General features: G+C 44.0%; 1 pseudogene; it reads right to left on the reverse strand.

The window, feature by feature from the left end:
* Nucleotides 1-7,915: 7,915 nt before the first annotated feature.
* On the reverse strand, nt 7,916-10,227 carry LOC106842904 (eukaryotic translation initiation factor 2A-like; annotated as a pseudogene).
* Nucleotides 10,228-11,731: the final 1,504 nt, after the last annotated feature.

The following is an 11,731-nucleotide window of genomic DNA, read 5'->3' on the forward strand; positions in this document are numbered from 1 at the left end:
TTTCAGGCGCTGTCAGTCTGGTTAAGGTGAAAAGCTAAGACGGCTCCGCAGGAAGCAGCTCCAATGTTTATCCAAATCCAGTGGAGTCCTTTGTCCCGCTCCGTCCAGCTGAAGGGCGCTAGGGCCCATGGGCTTGAGTTGCCACTTGTCCCTCTTGACTGACGGGAAGCGTATCAGTAAATTGGCAGACTAGTCCGACGGCGCCGAGCAGGGTTTCTAAGGCTGATACACCACGGCATTGCAAGTGCCTACAGCCTTCTCATGGGCACCGTCGGAAATAAGAGTCCTTCCCGACGCCTTAACACGCAGATTCCATCTTTCATAGGAAAGAGAAAAGCAGAAGGAAAGGAAAACTGGTGTTGAATTTACTAAAAAAATCAAGTTCCAAGGGAATCCTGAAGTTATTCTCATTCTTTCCAATTAATCTACACCTTTCTTTCACTTCCATTTTTAACTTACGTTTTAATATAATTTTATACTTACATAAAAGTGCACAAAAATGTACAAAGAATTCCCATATACCTTTTGCCCAACTTTACCAGATGTTAGTGTTTTATGTAACACAAGTACGATGATCAAAATCAGGAAATTAGCATTGATATGACACTAATCTGTAGGTCTTACACAGATTACACCAATTGTTCCATAAATGTCCCTTTTCTGGTCCAGGTTCCAAACCAGGTTCATACATTGGATTCAGTTGTCCTATCTCCTCAGTCTCCTCTAATCTAGAATAGTTTTACCTACACCTTTGGCAAATTCAAATCTAGAGAGGGAGAACATATTCATTCGAGAAATACTAAGTGTTGGCTTCACTGTGCTATGCCCTGCTGGGAATGAGGGAATACCACATGGAAGAGGACAGACACTGTCTCTGCAATCCGAGGGCTCTCAGTCCAGTGTTAAACATAGACAAGAAAACCAACAATTTCCATGTGGTATGGCAATTACTGTAAGAGGAACAAAGGGGACATACAGGTTGGGACATAAACCAAGGTGGGAAGAGGCAGGGAAGGATTCTTGGAAGAGATATTGCAGGAGGTGAAGCCCATGGGATAAGCAGGAGTTAGGCTGGGAGAAGGATGTTGCTGATGAGATCATACGGACAGTGGTAATGGCATTGCTGAAAGCCCCGTGGCCCATGGCACCTGCTCTGTTCACTGAACTGAAATGCATTCTAGAGTCTGGACATGAGATGTGAAGTAGAGAGGCATGTGGGGGGCTGGAGAGGCAGGGAATGGCTGGATCGTGCAAAGGCTTGGAAGTCGTAATAAGCGATTATTGTCGACCATAGTGCAATGGAAACACGTTGAAAGATGTTTTGTACAGGAGTGTGATGATCTGATTTGTGTTTTAAAAAGACTACAAAAGATGATGTCGGCCTGCAGTAAGGTGAAGCAGCGGGGGTAGAGAGACGCGAACAAACCTGAGATATGGAGGAAGTAGAAAAGACAGGACGTGGCGATTGGTTGGATGGAGAGGGTGAGGGAGAGGCAGTGGTGAAAGATGAAGCCCAGGCTTCTGCCTTTGACACTGAGCAGAAGTTGGTGCCATTCTCTGTTAGAAGACACCGTGGGAGCAGGAGTTTTGAGGATGTTTTATGCTGAAGAGTTTGGCGAACTTGTATAAAGTTGGAATGTGAGGCTGAGGTCCTCTCGACTCCCAGTCCAGGGCTGTTGATGCTACAGCATGTCTCCTAGCTCTTTTCAATCCAGCAAGCCATTAGGTGTGAAAGACACAGACAGGCAGCCCTGAGAAGCAGGCTGCATGCCCTGGTCCCTGCCCCCAGGGAGACCACGGCCAGGGGATGCCCCAGGATTGGGCAGACACTGTAATAAAGGCAGTGCAAGGAGGCCCAGGCCCGGGCAAGAATTTCTGTTGTGTACTGTCCAGCTGGGAGAGGCAGAGGCAAGTCAGGCTGGCTCGATCTGGTGTGAGGCTCTGCCTGATGCTCCTTCCTCGTCCTTCATTCAGGATCTTGTTCTTGATCCACTGCAAGGCTAGTCTTGGATAAAAGCTGGTCTAAAAGTGGCCATGTCCAGTTCTGGCTTCAGCTCCAGGGGCTTTTGTTGATATTTATAGAGGCTGTCTCTTCCTTTCTGACCCATAGTCACCCCTGTTTGCAGACCTGCTCTGTCCCACCTGGTTGGGCTGGAAGCACTTAAGAAGACAAGGTCTCAGCTGGACTCTTCCTCTCCGTCCAGCATCGGAGAGATGGAAGTCTGCTCCCACCCAACAGTCAGTCAGCCACTTGGCAGTTCAGCTGGAGGGGGAAGTCCAGTCAGCTGGGGGCAGTTTGGCTCAACTAAATCCTCCAAGGTGGGGTGCTAAGAACAGAGGAGAGAGAACACGACTGGAATGTGAAGGACTCAGGGGAAATAACTTGCCATGCCCCAGTTTCTCATCTGCCAGGATTGTAACTGAGGAAGTGGCTGCTGTCAGGTAGCATTAATTGACATTCAAGGTCACCTGCCCATCTTCTTAGCACTGTGTCCCCTCTTCATGTCTGGGCAAACCCACCACCCACAGATCGGTACCGAGTCTGCACTCACAGGCTGATTTCAGACCTGAGAGGCAGGAATGATGGCTAGTCTAGAATGGGACATACTCCTGGCTCAGTGCGGGGTTTTTCCTACTATCAGGATGTCCTGGGAATCCAGCTCCAAGGAACTTTTGGACCACGTAGGAAGGACACAAACAAGCAGAAAAAACTTGCGATGTATTTATGGACCGAGTCAGGCTGCCACAAATGGCTGGGCAGCATCCCTGAAAAACGAGTCAGGGGTCTCCCATGCAGAATCTTGGAGCAGAAGTGAGCAGTGTGAAGACTTTTTGTGCTAAAATTTGCTTTATGTCTTGGGAAAAGAACCTCAAGCTTCTTCGATCCCCCTCTATCATGTATCCTTGGCAGCTCTGGGAGATATTTTCCCTATTAAGCAAACCAACAGCTGCTGATTTTGGCTACAGTTTGCCTTGCTTAGTTCTTGGGAGGAAAGAAGATGCTCAGCTATCCTCAAAAGCCACCAGTGGAAATCAAAATAAAAACACAGAACAGATGGGCCTGGAGGATGGAAACCTGGAGGGGGGCCGTGGCTTCCCATCCTCAGCAAAGCCGCAAACCCCCAGCGGTTGTAGAGTTCTCCTCCTGCCCAGGCCTGGCCTCCTGTGGGGCTGTGCGGTGTTCCTCAGGGCTCCTCCCATCTGACCTTTCAGGAGATGATACATAGGTAGACAAGAGACATGGCAGATTTCTATGAGGGGACAGTGAAGAAGGCACAGGGAAATTTCCTGGATCAAAATACTTCGCCCATCATCACATTACCAATTCTACCATAAGTGATTCATTCTTTTGCGTGTCAACTTCTTCATTACTGGGTTCTGATTTGAACCAACTAAAACAGCAGTTAACCTTTGTATTGTTGTTTCCTATGTGCCAGGCCCTCACTAGTATACAGATTTGCAAGGTCACACTTAATCCTCACCTTATTCTTGTGCTGTACCCATTTTACTGATTAAAAGTTAAGGCTAAGAGAAGTCAAACAATTTAGTCAAATTCAGAGAGTTAGTAAGTGCCATTGCTGGTTAGTCCACCACCAAAAATACTAAAAATGCTTAAATACCAGGATAGATTGCCTCCCTGAGAAGACTGACACCATTCATTCAATACATAGAAATATAAGTAGAAGCATATGTGTATGGCAGACTTAACCCCCAGCAGAAATATACATCCATCTACTCCTCAGTCAAGGAGACAAATGCAAAGATGGCCACACAGCCAAGAATTTCTAAACATTGGAGGAAAATCAGCATCATCAGAGGGACATGTCAAATTACATTAAAATTACATTGAAATTACAAATTACATGAAGAAGATATTGCTGTAGGAAACAAAATTTAGAGCATCAGGAAATTCTTCAGAATAAGTATAGTTATAATTAACATATAACATTGCAAAAATGGATGAGAGTATTTCATATATAAATGAAAACAAAACCTTAGAGATCTGGAGAAAAAATAAGATCAATGAAATAAAAAAGTGAGTTAAAGAACAGAATTAACACAGCTGAAAATTGAATTTGTAAGATGGAAGATAGCAACAAAAAATAATTTCAACGTGAAGCCTCAAAGACAAAGAAATGGAACGTACAAACGGAGACAGAGTGGATTTATCCCAAAGACTTCCAAATTCTGCCTAATTGAACTTGCAAAAGGAAAAACATAAACAAAACAGAGAAGGGAAGGGAGGAAATAAAAAACAGAAGACACAGTTTTCAGGAATGAGGACGAGCTCTCAAATTGAGACAGTCCACTGGGTGCTAGTTATGACAAATGTAACAGACAAGCCATATGCACACAAGGTGGTGACAGTTCAGAAAACCAATGACAAGAAAAGTGTTCTAAATGCTAACAAGGAAAAACTAAAGAGACTGTAGATTCTCTATGAAGGCAGGAGCATCAGTTTGGAATCAGATTTCTCAAAAGCAAGAGAGGATTTCTGAAAGCAATAGAGCAATATCTTCAAAGTGTTGAACTAGAATTCTATTCCAAGCAAAAACAAGGAAATTAAATATAAGGTAAAAAATATTTTTAAAGCCCTTTAAGGACTCAGAAAATTTACCAATCAGAAGCTCTATCGGAAATTTCTGGAGAATCTATTACAGCAAAATAAACTAAAAAATATTGGTAATTGAGTTGAGGAAGACTTGGGATATGGGGAGTAGTACTTAGCCAAAAAAAATAGTTATTATTTCTAAATAACTATTGATTTTAGAAATAATTAATGTTAATAAAAAATGAAATCCATTTTCCTTAAATGATTTCAGAATAGTTCAGATCACAGAAGAAAGGAAAACATTTATATTTTACAATCTCTATTAGAGCTTTTATTCCAGCCTTTTGAACAAGGGGGCTCATGTTTTCATTTTGTACTTGGCGCCATAATCTATGTAGACACATCTGTCACCCACACAGGAGACTTGAGATTTTTTTTGTTGAAGAAACTGAAACAAAGAGGCTCCATATTTGGAGACATCAGGCACATAGGAAAATTGGGTGAAAAGAGGAGAATTAAGTGAGTTGCTAACAACTGATTTAGAGATACCTCCAGACCCCCACTGCCAAGGTGGGAGATTGCAGGGTCTTTCGCTGGAACAACCAAATCATTCAGGGCAAAAGACCTGCGCATCCTGACATTTGAAGGTCACTAACATCGTTGTTGGTTGGCTGTCCCCTCAAGCTGCTGTGGAACTCTCCAGTATATAATCTCTTCCATGCACCTATGGCTAGTTCCAAGCCATTTTCATCTCCGCCAAAGGAGATGCTATATCCAGGGGTTAATGAAGCATTTCTATTTCCCCTCCTGCCTTTTAATTGGGGAATTGTATCCATTTGCATTTAAGGTAATTATTAATTAACATGTTGTGCCTCAGGTTCTGTTGGTTTTCTTCCCAACATTTGTCACAATGTACAATTACTTCACTGTCATTGACTTATGAACTTTTTTCACACCTATCTTCCCATAGGCCACAAGCTCCCTGAGGACAGGAGCCATCCCTGTCTTGTTCATTGCTAGATCCTCAGAATCTCATGCTGTGCCTCTCCAGGATGTCTCTGAGTAAACTGATTTGAGTGAACAAATGTGAAAGGACTTAGTAACCTGTATACTGATGTGAGCAAAATGGCAGCTTCTTATTACAGGATGGATAGAGAGCAGATTCCAAGGAGGCCTGTGATTATAAGATGCTGATTCTAAGACAGTATGAATGACAGATATGCTACCTAGGTCCCCATACCCTCATCAGCATCCTGGGAACTGTGAGGAGTCAGACAGGATGAGAACTGGGTGATTTCTTAGCTGGAGTGGGGCAGAAGCAAAGGCCGATATATCCTTCTTTTCTCTTCTCCCCTGCCCGACCCAAGCACAGTGGGACCTATGAAGTTCAGCTTGATTTTGAAGATTCTTATTCTCCATTGCACTCCCAGACCTTTCCTTTATCTCTGGCTCCATCCCTAGGAATAAATTTCTTGGTCACACTCTTCAATCAGGTTCTCGTAGAGAAAGGACCCAGCTGCAGGAACGATAAGAACCAGACTTCAAATGGTTTTCCAGGAGCTGAGGGAAGTAAAGTCTTTTCCTACAGTTTCTCCAGCCATGGAATTAAGGAAAGGAAGTGGGTCATAGAGCTATAGCAGTGTAAGGCAGAAATCCAAGACTTCTCTGGGACTCCTGGGAAGGCCTCTTTCCCTTCACACAGAAGCTTCCCTCTGCTTTCCATGCGGAGCCTGGCTCACCTCATGAGAGGCTCTGTGTGGAGACACCAGTGGCATTTTTCACTTGAGTGGATTATTCTGAGGAAAGATATAGAGGAAGAAAATTTAGCCCTTTATTTCTCTTGTCTCTTTGGGCAATGGCAAGAAATACTGCCTTTAGACCCTTATTTCATCCATGAGAGTTGCCTTTTCCATTCAGGAGTGATTCCTGCCTCTCCAAGCAGCTGTCGCCCTAAGTAGCCACTTGATTCCCAATCACCTGAGCCTGAAGGTGTCCTGTGGCATCAGCATGCCTATCTGCATTGTCCCTGGTCACCATCAGTGCAGCATGAAAGAGCACGGGCAGCGGGAACACGCTCCCTGTGTCACAGCCTGCCTTCCACATTATAAAGTTTGAGGACAGCTTCCTACCGCCCAAGGGGGAAGCAGCATAGTCCGCCAGAACAAGGCAGAGCACGGATCATCATTGTACCCAGGATCACCTACACAAAGTTGAAAAGAGAAACTCTGTGTCCTGCAACAGTGCAGACAACTCAAATTCATATTCAAGATAAAAGCTAAAACAAAAGCCATGGGAGACCTACTACTCTCCAGGTAGATGGTGCCTTTCCGGCAGACTTCAACCTCCACTGGACACTTCGCAGGACCTACTCCTGCCGATCAGCTCGGCCTGGACCACCACGAATTCAGGACAAGCTGGAGCAAGGAGACTTCCAGGCTTCCTCTGCAAATGACGTCACTGCTCAGGAACTAAATGGAGCCACCTCCCTCTGGTTTCTCAAAGCAGTTTCTCTGGGTCCCTCACCTGCCGCTTTGTACTACTTTAACTGGATTTTTTTTACGTTCTATTACCTGATAAAAACTTTCCTATATCTTATTAATATCCTTCCTACAGACTCCACGTGGAATTTTAAAAATTATATCTTGACTACGTTTAAACAAGGCTTGGCTCATGGGAGGCATGAAATACATCCACGTAAATAAATGAGAGGCTCAGCACTCCAGGCTTCTGTGTCCAGCGCCACCTCTGACTGTTCCAGGCCACCGAAGAGATTGCCCAAATTCCTTTTTCTGAGGAGAAATGATGCCCAAGTACATATTCAGACTCCTCTAGGGGGCCTCACTGGATAGAGGGGTAGAACAAGGCTGAGTCTTGGTTTAAAAATCAAAACTTTAAAGACTCTGGAAGGAAGTGGACTATAAAGCAATTCAGTTTTCTGCAAAATTACTGTATTGAATTTATACTGATCAACTTAGTGAGCAGGAGGAAGAAACTAATATTCATTCTAAAGTTACAGAAACAAGCTTATGTTCACCTCGCTTATTTTGCACTACTTCTTCTAACCAATCTAAAGGGTTACTTTTATTTATTTTAATTTAAAATGCCTTTATGCATTTATATGGCAAATAATACTGCCTAACAATGGTATTTGACTTTCAGTCTGGTGAGTGTAGCTAAGAAATTCATGTCTCTTTTGTATAACACGTATTGAAAGATAGGAAAAGTCAACTTAATAGATGTTATTAACTAATTCACACATATGCCACAGCTGGATAAATGGTTCAGGTACAGATGAGCAGTCAGTGTGGGTACGTGATGGGCAGGTGACATTCTGGGTGCTCTGCAGGGTTTAACACAGAAGATTTATTTCCACTGATTTATGCTAACAACTTGCTCTCTGTGAATCTTTAAAGTAACCAATTCCAAATCTTCTAGCTCTTGGAGAAGGGTAATGTCTTTTAAAATTTTTCCCAACTTGTTGCTTTTCTAGCTGCGTTTTTCAGTTGCTGCTTGTTCGGTCAAGGTTCAGTTGCTTTCAGGTCTTCTTTAAGCTTCTTGAACTTTTCCTCTGCCTCCACACTCACTGAGACACAGGACTCCCTGATCTGCGCTGTGGGGCAGGCATAGGTGCCGAATCTTGGTTCCTGTCACTTCTTGCTTCCTGTTTTGCAGCTTTCTTAGCCTCATATTTCCTTTGATTTTCAAGGGCTGCTTTTGATAATGGCTTATCATTTCCTGGTTGTGATTTCTTATTCTGGGGTGATTTCTCCTCAGGCAGCTTGGAATTGGTGATTGGTTTATTTCTTAAAGCTGAGAGTCTATCAACCATTGCAAACTTAGGTTCCTCACGGGGCGCTTCACTTGTAACTGCTTGGGAAGCTATTGTTTTTGCTGGAAATAGTCCATCCAAAAATGGTTGCCAGGATAGGGCTGGCATAAGGCCAAAGCTTGTACCCATTATTAGTGCCCAGCCTGGAAACATGCATGGCAGTTAAAATGTGCTCCCCCTCTGGTCATTGAGCAAAATATGTAGGATCAGAGGCTAATGGTTGACAAACAGGTTTGTATTTTTTAACATCCCATGATTGCATTTGTCCCTTATATTTCTAAATCCAGCTGCCATTAATGTATGGCCACGAGGACCAAATAAGCTGCATTAGAGCACCAGTTCCAAATTCAAACACAGGACCACACTTCAAGTTGAAAATCGTTGCTTTGACAGGCATAAAACTCTAAACGGTATAAAACTCAGTAGAATTAGAAGTCTAACTCACATTATAAATGGGACTATGTTTTGGTAATTGAACGAATTACAGAACTTTCTCCATTTGTTGGTGTGGCATTGCTCACTGTAGTAGGAAGTTCCTGTCTTTTCAAATCTGTTGTAGCTATGACAACACAGCAGTAGCTTTTTCACTCCATATTGTCAGAAGCTTATCAACCTTAGAGGAATAGTTGTTGACTAAAGCTGTGTGAGGTCCTCTAAAGTTGAGTAGAGGTGGAACCTAACAAACGAAGGTGCACCTTTGCTCCTTGGAACATAGACAGTCCCCATGTGCTTAAGTGATAACACACAAGAATTAATATTTTGGAAATGCAAACTACTTGCAATTTTATTAAAATTGTTTTTTAAAGAAGTGAACTTCCTTGTTAGCATTTCAGGCACAAATAGTTTCATCATCTGACTAGGATGGATACCAATTTTGCATTGTTTCTGGATGAAAGACTTTAGGAGGTCCCAGTTTTAACATCATGGAGTTGCAAGTTGGGTCTCCCACAGGGGCACATGTGTAGGGGGAGTGTAAGGCTTCTATGTTGCCAGAACATGGTTTTGTTTTGGAGATAATTCAAGTCAAACTGCCTTTGGAGGTTAAAGGAGTGTAGTAATCCTGTGTTAGTGACATTGATAATGTTTACTGTTTTTTCCCTTGCCTCAGCAAATAAAGTGTCACCCTCACTAAAGGCGTAGACTTTGCAATTTTCCTGTGGTTCCCTGTGCTTTATGTAAAATATGGTGGTACATTCACTATAGAGGGTCCTTCTGACCCTTGGATGGGTTCCTTTATCGAATGTGGGACCTTGAAAACATCGCTACCTCTGAATCCATGCCCAAATCTGCCAGAGGTGGCTGGATGGCCCCATCTTCCCCTGGAAAACAGTTACATTCATTTTCAATGCCCCATATTGTCGTAAATCATTCTACTGCTGCTGGGCTTCTTATCTAACTTGGAAGAAGTCAGTATTTGGGTCCTCTTCTCACTGCTGAAAATACATAATTCCTCAAGGAGTGCAGACTTTTCTTCTCCAGTTTCTCTTTGGTCATGCTAATAAGTCCAGGATGAATATCTGAGCAGCAGGATCTTGGAGCCCCATCCAGTGCTTTCTGTCACTGCTTTATTGACAGATGGCTGCAGAAAGCACCACTCAGTCTTTAGTGGGGGTCTGAATGAACAGAGTGGGAGTAAAGACGTAAGCTGTGTGGACCAGTGCACAACACCCCCTGTGCATGTAGAGCTCACATCGAATTCACGCTCACCTACAGAGGAGGCCTGTCACCATGACTTACATTTCGGCTCCTTCAGGGCAAGGAATAACATCTAACCTTCCTTCCCCACCTTCCAGCCTGAGTCTTCCTCTGGTATCCTCATCTCAGGCTCAGGAAGGGTCACTGCCATGCGTGATTTGCTCAGTTCAAAGTCCTAAGAGTTTGGCTAGATTCTCTTCTTTCACTTCCCTTCCACAAAGAACCCATGATTGGATCCAAATATGCCTCACACTCCTCCACATGTCTCCACTTGTACTGCCACCCTCTGTGTAAAAGCTCCATCTTCTCGTCCTGTCTCCACGATGGCCGCCAAGCTGTTCTCTATGCTGCCCCTCTTCCAATCACACACCACACAACAGCAGAGCAACCTTGCAGACATGACTCTGACCCACTCTCTCACTGTTTACAGCTCTAGAGCACTGCCCATCACATCTACAATAGCTCCAGAAGCCTCTTACTCCCTTTTCCTCCAGCCTCACGCCAAGCACCTCTCTGCCTTGCTCAGTACCCCAGCCAGCCTCCCTCCAGTGCTGTGAACACACATGGCCTTTCCCACCTCTGAGCTTTGCACTCTTCTCTAAGCTTGAAATGCTCATTGTGGCTTTTTATGTGACTACTTCCTCTTTACCTTGCAGATTTTAGTGGAAATATCATCCTTTCCAAAGTAGCCTCTCCCAGATAATGTCTACCTCAATGTCCTATTACTTCCCTCTCAGTCATTATCCTTCTTAGTTGTGTGTTTGTTTGTCCACTTTCTCTTCCCTAGCAAAATGTAGTCTCCATGAGGGAAAGAAGCTTGTTGGTCTGACTTACCACTGATCCCGGTCCATAACACAGAACCTGGAACCCAGTAAGTACTCAATAGTTGCTTGCTATATGAATTAATTTCTGTCTCTTCCCTAGCCCTCAGTGCCCAACATGCTCAGTCAATAGCTATTGAATGAAGAAAAATAGATGAATGAATTGATAAATGCGTATTTCTACTGTTAATCCCACTTCACATGCCCTCCAAGCATGGTGTAGCTGAACCTGAGCACGATAATACTTCCCCATCTTTCTTCCTGGTCCTGTTCATGCAGCAGCATTGTTTATAACCTCGTCTCCTTTGATCACTTCCAGGACAAGAATGAATCATATGTAGGTGGAAGACATCATGATTGTGGAATCCCGAATATCTTCCAGCTCGACTCTTTCACTGGAAAAAAGGAGCCTGAGGATGGGGGGCCCTGGATGAGAGAGAAAGTTCTGAGTTTCCTTGTCTGTGGTTTAGACTGAAACGAAAGTGAGTCCCTGACCTGGTATTCCCCCTGACTAGGTCTCCTGTTCTTGCGCATTTTCTCCAGGGAGAAGTGCAAAAGAGGAGACCACAACAGGAAGGGCACAGCAGTTGGAAAACTCTGAATCCACTGGTCTCAGGCTCTGGTCTCAGAGTCTAGGACCAGAGCCACCTGGAAGTGGTCAAGTAGTTAATCAGAGAAGCCATAGTGGCAATGGAGATGGTGCGAAGATGTAGAGAAGAGATTTGCCTCAACAAGCCACCAAGACCTGCCTCCAGATTTGCCTTTTGTCTTCTGTTCCAGGGCCTTAGTCTCTAACCCTGGCCATCCTCAGCATCTTTTGGAGAAGGCTTCTCC

The sequence above is a fragment of the Equus asinus genome, chromosome 2 (genome assembly GCF_041296235.1).
Source record: "Equus asinus isolate D_3611 breed Donkey chromosome 2, EquAss-T2T_v2, whole genome shotgun sequence".
Classification (NCBI taxonomy): Eukaryota; Metazoa; Chordata; class Mammalia; order Perissodactyla; family Equidae; genus Equus; species Equus asinus.